Genomic DNA, 8,238 nt, shown 5'->3' with positions numbered 1-8,238 from the left:
ACATGTCTTTAGGTAAAAATAATTTTAAAAACCCCATACTTCATAGATAATGCAGGTAGTTCTGGTTATCTGATCAGTGGGCAAAAAGCAAGCATGCAAGCACTTAAGGTCTTCAGCCCCAATCTTTCCTGCATTCCTTATTGCTGTAATTTCATATTCATTTCTTCTTGTTGGATGACTAAACTGGATGATGGTGGAGATGGTAGACCGGCATTTACTCAACCTTCTTCTGCTTCGGGCACAGAATTCTTGACTGTTGGACTGGCTGCTGTTGTCTCTTTGCCATGTTGTGGTTTAGGGTTTTCTGGGCGTCTACATAGATAACTGGGGTTTTAGCAGCACCAATGTTGAGGTTGCTGCTGATACTGGGTCTCATCTTGATTTTCTTTACCCTCTTCACTGCCCTCCTCTCTAGGATGGCTTTGGCGAGAAGGTTCCCTGAAGAATCATGGTCTATAAACCATACACATATCCTGCCTCACTGGCCTACCTTGTGCTTTTGCACCCCGGTTGATAGCACCCTCTGTCGCTGCTCCCTGCAAGGGAGGGTTAGAATATGGTGGTCGATTTCCGTAGGGTCTCCGCGTGTAGTAAGGCGGGAACCTTCGCCTGCAGCTGGGCCGTCATTGTTGGGCCGAGCCTAAGGGAGCACTCTCCCATCCCTCATTCTTTTCTCCACTCTCACTATTCTGGTAATTCTGCTGGTAATTGCTTGAGGATCACATGGAGAGCGTCTATGATGGTTACGGTCAGCTGCATTATATACTGCTATGAACTGGACTCCACAGGAGCCTGTAACATTTGCTGCTTCTGCACCCTTTTCTGCTGCAACATCATCAAACTCCACAGTCTTTCCGTGTCCTACACTGCTAAGGTACTTTCTGGGGTTATTCTTCTGTATGGCATTCTCCTGTACAACTGCATCTTCGTTGGTGCCATTCCCATAGATGAAACCATTTATTTCTTACATTGAACCATTTTACTGTTCCCCAAATCTTCCTTGCAATGATCTTATCCCCACCAGCAGGCGCCGCCTGTGAGGTCGCCCTTACCTGCGCCTCTGCAGGGGGTGCCGGCTTGGGGTTGGCTGCCTGGGCATCTTTGCTCAGGGTTGTGGTTGCTGTGATGGTGACCTGCTGGCTGCAGGATTGTGACTCCTTCTGAGGTGAGGGTAACTAGGCCGGGGGCGGTGATGGAGCTGCTCAGGGCTCTCTGGGTTCCGCTCTCTGCTCCTGCTAACGATTCAACTCAAGTTTCAATTAAATGATAAAACGTTGTCTAAGTGCCTAGCACAAAATAGGATATAACGGAATATGATTTCCCTTTCTTCCATTCTTTTTTCTCCTTTATAAAGTAAGATTTATAAACAACATATAAGGTACCTTGTCTTTCTGCTGTTGTAGCTTGTTTCTGAAGAAGCGCAGCACATGTTTTTCAGTGTAGGGTGCCCTGGTGACCTAAAGTTCACTCCGTTTCCCTTAGCTCTTACTCACTACTTAGTAGTCACTTAGTAGTGATTGCCCAATCTTAGGAAATGTGGTGTTTTGTTTGTTGTTTGTTTATCTGTTTGTTTAAATGGAGGGCAGGATTTATTTGTGCTTGGAAGGTATTTGGCATTCATACGGATTTTGGCAAGAAACGAGCTTCATCTGAACTCTGTTGTACTCTTATTCATTTTGTTAAAACTGATATTCAAATGATTAGAGTTATATTCAAGTAAGAATAAGGGAAACTTCTACTATGTAATTTATGTTTGTAGATTTTTGTGAATTGTAAATTAAACTTGGAAGCTCTTGGCTAAAGGATGTGTCTTTTCATTTCAAAGGAAGGAGTTAAAATTCTTATTTTGTTATTAGCATGATTATAGATTAATTCATTCATATTGCCTTTTCAAAACAAAATGAAGACCAGTGATACCCAATTCCAAACATTTCACATTTAAATAAAACGATTTAGAAAGGATGCAACTCAGTTTGCACATATGAACTATGTAAGTACCCCTTTATGTGACAGAAGTTGTAAGTAGGAACTGGAATATAATTTTGTGTTTATCTTCAGTTTAATTTAGCCTGCCAGAATCTGTAGACTAGCAGAAATTATTACATTTTGTGGTAATTTCCTTTTATATTGACATGATCATGAGATGGGAAACTAGAAGAAATTCAGAATTCCTTCATCTATGGTTATGCTCTTGGTGTGTTGTCATCTTGGAATACCCTTCTTCCCACAACAGAATACTCACTTCCTTTCTCTCCTTTCTCACCTCCCCCAGTTGCACAGAATCACCCTTGGGTCCTAGCCTTCTGCCCAGTAATTGGACCCTATTTTCCAGGTAGGCACATATTGACCTTCAACTGACTTGCTAGTTTTCTAGGTCCACCTCTCTGGTTCTGTTTTTTCAGGCTCTCTTAACCATGTAGTAGTCTTTTCTTCCCTGGATAGTACTGATGCACTGCATGCTGTGTGGTTGGCCACCTCCTGCAGTTTGATTCAAAATAGCTTAGTGCCCTGCAGGGAGTAAAACCTGAGGCACAGGACTTTTTGTGTCCCTCTATCATAGTACTTACCTCTTACCTCTTACTGCAATGCATTATATTATTTATGTATATATGCCTTTTAGCATGTATTTATTCTGGCATATTACAAACTCACTAAAGCAGATACAAAATTATTTTCTATGTGTATGTGTCTCATAGAGGACAGTACACCTTGTACCAATTAGGTGCTTAATAAATGTTTTTCTGAGTGAATGTACTTCCAGCAAGTTGGAAAGAGCATTGTATTGTTTATCCTGGTTTTTGTTTATTTCTTTGTTTCTAAGCAGAAGTTTTTATAAAAAGATAGATCTAAAGTTCTCAGAATCCTAAACAATATTGCACCATCTTTTTCTTGAAATTTACAGCACATTTCTCATTGCTTAATCCTCAAATTTGAAATTATTTTTAACATACCATTCACAAAATTATCACACTCACCTGAAGTACAGATGTAAACAAACTTCTTATCTCTGTAGATAAGACAGCATCAGATGTCAGTTGATGATTTGCTTGAGATTGTATGTGGGAGTCTACATTTTTAATTTTTTTGCACTTGTGTGAAAGGCATAATATATCTCTCCTGAAATATTTTCTTTGGGCCTGAGATCTGAGGAATTTGCCAAATCTATTTTTTAGAAATTGTACAAGAATCTTTCAATTATTGAAGAGCCTAGAAATAAGGTTATGTAGTTTTAGAATTTTGCATCTGGAAAGCAGAAGCCATCTGTTCTAGCCTCACATTTCACATGAGTAAACTGAAGCCTACATAGGTGAAGGGACCTGTCCAAAGTCTCATAGTTGCTTAATGGTGGAACCATACTTTTTGATAGTTAATTGAGGGTGTTTTTCACTATAACCTAATAGTGTTACATCCAGGGGTATACCAAAGGAAAAAACAATTTAATGAAATTGTTTAAAATTATAGATTTCTTGCAGAGATTATATTCTTACTGAGTTTTAAATAAGATTTTTTCCTTGCTGTTTGAGGTTACCATGTCCTATAATGCATCAAGTCTGAAAATGCATTTATAAAATAGAGAGATATGGACTCCACTTTTTCTATAACGTGAATGTGCTTTAGCTTCAGGGTTTTTAAAAAATTTTATATTTGGGTGTGTGCTTATTTTTAATTTAGAAAATATAATTTGGTTGGGAACTTAATTATTACCAGTTCTTGAGAGAGTTCCTCAATCTTTGAGATGTGGTATGCGTTAGTGTAAATCTTGGCATAACTGCGGACATAAATTCTTCAATTGTTTTTTCCTTCTTTGGTTCTGGGATCTAATGAAGAGTGTTGGTTTTGAAACTTTTGAGGCCAGGCATGGTGGCTCATGCCTGTTGCAAAAATCTGAGACAGGTCTCGGTCAATTTAGGAAGTTAATTTTGTCAAAGTTAAGGACACCTGCCGGTGACACAGTCTCAGGAGGTCCTGATAACATGTGCCCAAGATGATCGGAGCATAGCTTGGTTTTACACATTTTAGGCAGGCATGAGACATCAATCAACATATGTAAGATGAACACTGGTTTGGTTCGTAAAGGCAGGACAACTCGAAGCAAAAGCACGACAACTCCAAGTGGGAGGGGGCTTCCAGGCCATTGGTAGATTAGAGACAAATGGTTGCATTCTTGAGTTTCTGATTAGCCTTGTCAAAGAGGCAATGAGATATGCATTTATCTTAGCGAGCAGAGGGATGACTTTGAATAGAATGGGAGGCAGGTTTGCCCTAAGCAGTTCCCAGCTTGAGTTTTCCCTTTAGCATAGTGATTTTGGACCCCAAGATTTATTTTCCTTTCACACTGTAATCCCAGCACTTTGGGAGGCCAAGCAGGGAGGATTGATTGAGCCCCCAGAAGTTCAAGACCAGTCTGGGCAACATAGTGAGACCCTGTGTCTACAAAAAACAAAATAGAAAATTAGCCAGGTGTGGTGGTATATGCCTGTAGTCCCAGCTACTCAGGAGGCTAGCGTTTGAAACTGCAGTGAGCTATGATCGTGTCACTGCACTCCAGCCTGGGTGACAAAGCCTGGGTGACAGATTGATTGTTAGACAATATGAACTATTTACTAACATTTTTTCTACTTCCAAAACTTTCTGTTATATATAAATTTTGCTTGCATTCTTACCTATTTGATGGTACATATTTCTGTAAATGTACTTATTACCTACGTTATTGCCTCTTCATCTGCCTTTGTTCAGCCCTCTCCCAGAAGCCAGGGACATGTTTCTCGTTTTTTTTTATTATTATTATTCAAGTTTTATTTGTATCTCTTGGTACTTTTTTAGAGTCTTCTGTTGTCTGTGTCTCTGTAACCTTCTGTTCTCAGGATTAATAATGATACAAGAATTTTGCTTCTTGTGTGGAGAAATAAACATCCAATCAAACAACCGGCCTGCAAATAGTAGCTATAAACTCTGAACAAAAACAAAAAATAAAAGCAAAACATAACAAAACACAATACAGCTATTTAAAGGTTTTGGAGAATGGATGAGACTAGAGAAATAGTTCAAAATAGGTTCAAACTTTGTATTAAGCCAATGTCATGAGGTGAAGTGAGTTTCACATTTCTGAGGCTTTTTCTGAGGGCATCTCCAATTGTAGTGGCAACTTGGGACAATTAAACTCCAAGAGAAAGCCCATTGCTTTCTCTGTAGGCTATAGGAACTCTGGGAAAGAACAGGGATGTCAGAGAATGAGGAAGAACATAGGAAAGTAAAGAGACAGAGATGATAAATTGTGTGTATAAATTCTGGCTTAAGTCTTTGGCTGACCCCTGAACTGCACATGCACAGGGCAGACTGAAATCAATCCAAACTGAGATCCAAAAAGCACAAATTTTTCAATATGAGATTAGCCAAATTAATGTCCCATGAAAACAAAGATAGTAGCACTCTTTGGCTCAATGTGACACTATCTGGAGTATCCACAATTAACATTGACAATGTCTAAGTTAAAACCCGTAATTGGCTGGGTGCGATGGCTCACGCCTGTAATCCCAGCACTTTGGGAGGCCAAGGTGGGTGGATCACAATGTCAGGAGATCGAGACCATCCTGGCTAACATGGTGAAACCATGTCTCTACTAAAAATACAAAAATTTAGCTGAATGTGGTGGCAAGCACCTTTAGTTCCAGCTACTCGGGAGGCTGAGGCAGGAGAATTGTGTGAACCCAGGAGGCAGAGGTTGCAGTGAACCAAGATCGTGCCACTGCACTCCAGCCTGGCAACAGAGCGAGACTCCATCTTAAAACAAAACAAAACAAAAACAAGCAAACAAAAAACCCCATAATTACTTCAACCCAGTAAAATGTTACCCTTTCTTAAGGATAAAGAAAATCAACAGATGGCAATCTTAAAATCACCCACATGTTGGAATTACTAGGCAAGAAAATTAAAGCAAGTATTAAAACTGCACTTTAAGAGACGAAAGGGAATATGGTTGAAATGAACAAAAAGATAGGAAATCTCAGCAGAGAAATAAGAAATTATTAAAAGAACCAAATGGGCCAGGCGCAGTGACTCACACCTGTAATCTCAGCACTTTGGGAGGCTAAGGGGGTGGATCACAAAGTCAAGAGATTGAGACCATCCTGGCTAACGTGGTGAAACCCCATCTCTACTAAAAATACAAAAATTAGCCGGGTGTGGTGGCGGGCACCTGTAGTCCCAGCTACTCAGGAGGCTGAGGCAGGAGAATGGCGTGAACCCAGGAGGCAGAGGTTGCAGTGAGTCGAGACGGTGCCAGTGCACTCTAGCCTGGCGACAGAACGAGACTCCATATCAAAAAAAAAAAAAAAAAGAAAGAAAGAAAGAAAGAAATTTTAAAACAGAGAAATGTATTATATTAAATAAATAAATTAGTAGGATTAACAGTATAATGGAGGAGGGGTTTAATCTAAAAAGGAGTGAGAAAAAAGAGTGGATAAAAAATAAGCAGAATCTCAGAAACCAGAAGTACAATTTTATTTATTTTTTACTTAAAAATATTTAATTGACAAAGGTTGTATATAGTGAAAGTGTGCATTGTGATTTTTTATGCATACATATCTTAGTGATTATCACAATCAAATTAATTCGCACATTCTTCACCACCCATTCTGTACATTAGATCCCTGGAACTTGTTCAGCTTATAACTGAAAGGTTGCACCCTTGAACCAACGTCTCCTTATTTTCTCCACCACCATTCCCTGGCAATCATCACTCTTTCTGTTGCAATGAGATTCACCTTTGTATATGATTTTATATAAGCGAGATCACAGACTATTTGCCTTTCTATATCTTGCTTATTTTACTTAGTATAATGTCTTACAGGTTAATCCATGTTGTTGAAAATGACAGGTTTGTTTGTTTTTTTATGGCAGAATAATATTTCATTGTGTATATGTACCACATTTTCTTTATTCATTTATCCAATTTACCCATTGATGGATACTTAGGTAGTTTCCATCTTTTGGATATTATGAATAATGCTGCAATACGTATGAGGGTACAGATATCTCTTAAAGATACTGATTTCATTTCCTTTGGATATAAACCCAGAAGTGGGCTTGCTGGATCATATGATTATTCTATTTTGAATTTTTTTAGGAAACTCCATACTATTCTCCATAATGGCAAAACCAATTTACATTCCCACCTACAGTGGACAAGTGTTTTCTTTTCTCCACATTCTTGCAGATATTTATCTCTTAGCCCTTCTGACAGGCATGACGTGATATCTCACTGTAGTTTTGATGTACATTTCCCTGATGATTATTGATGTTGAGCACTTTTTAATATACTTCTTGCCCATTTGTTTGTATGCCTTCTTTGGGAAAATGTCTATTCAGGCCTTTTTCTCATTTTTAAATTGAGTTATTGTTTTTTTTTTTGCCATTGAGTTGTGTGAGTTCTACATACATTTTGAGTATCAACTCTTCATCAGATATATAGTTGCAAAATTTTCTCCCATTCAGTAGGTTGCCTTCTCAGTTTTTGTTTCCTTTGCTGTGCAAAAGGTTTTTAGTTTGTTGTAGTTACTACTTTTTTAATTTTTGCTTTTGTTACCTGTGCTTTTCATGTCAATATCCAAAAACTCTTTGCCAAAACCAGTGTCAAGAAGCTTTGTTTTACAGTTTTGGATCTTACATTTAAATCTTTAATTCATTTTGAGTTAATTTTTGTGTACAATGCAAGACAAGAATCCAGTTTTATTCTTTTGTATTTGAGTATCCAGTTTCCCAAAAACCACTTATTGAAGAGAATTTCCTTTCCTTATGGTGTATAGTTGGAGCCCTTGCCAAAGATTAGTTAACCGTAGATGTGTGCATTTATTTCTAGGCTTTCTATTCTATTCCATTGACCTAGGTGTCTGTTTTTATGCCAGTACCAAACTATTTTGATTACTATAGCTTCATAAGACAAATTGAAATCACGGAGTGTGATGCCTCCAGCTTTGTTCCTTTTCAAGATTGCTACGGCTATCTGTGATCTTTTGTGGCTAACAAATTTCAGAATTTTGTCTATTTCTGTAAAAAATATCATTTTAATATTGATAGATTGCATTGAATCTGAAAATGCTTTAGGTAGCATGGGCATTTTAAAAACAGCAGTTCTTTCAATTCACGAACATGCAATATTTTTACACTTGTTTTTGTCCTCAGTTTCTTTCATCAGTGTCTTAGAGTTTTCGGTGTATAAATCCTTCATCAACTTGGTTA

The 8,238-nt window shown here is 38.2% G+C and overlaps 1 pseudogene; it reads right to left on the bottom strand.

Annotated features, from left to right (window-relative positions):
- Positions 1 to 218: 218 nt before the first annotated feature.
- The window catches only part of LOC105529643, a 171,870-nt pseudogene continuing 163,850 nt past the window's right edge, over positions 219 to 8,238 (bottom strand).

The sequence above is a fragment of the Mandrillus leucophaeus genome, unplaced genomic scaffold (assembly GCF_000951045.1).
Source record: "Mandrillus leucophaeus isolate KB7577 unplaced genomic scaffold, Mleu.le_1.0 Scaffold775, whole genome shotgun sequence".
Classification (NCBI taxonomy): Eukaryota; Metazoa; Chordata; class Mammalia; order Primates; family Cercopithecidae; genus Mandrillus; species Mandrillus leucophaeus.
The sequence above is the reverse complement of the archived record's forward strand: the minus strand, read 5'-3'. Positions and strand labels throughout refer to the sequence as shown.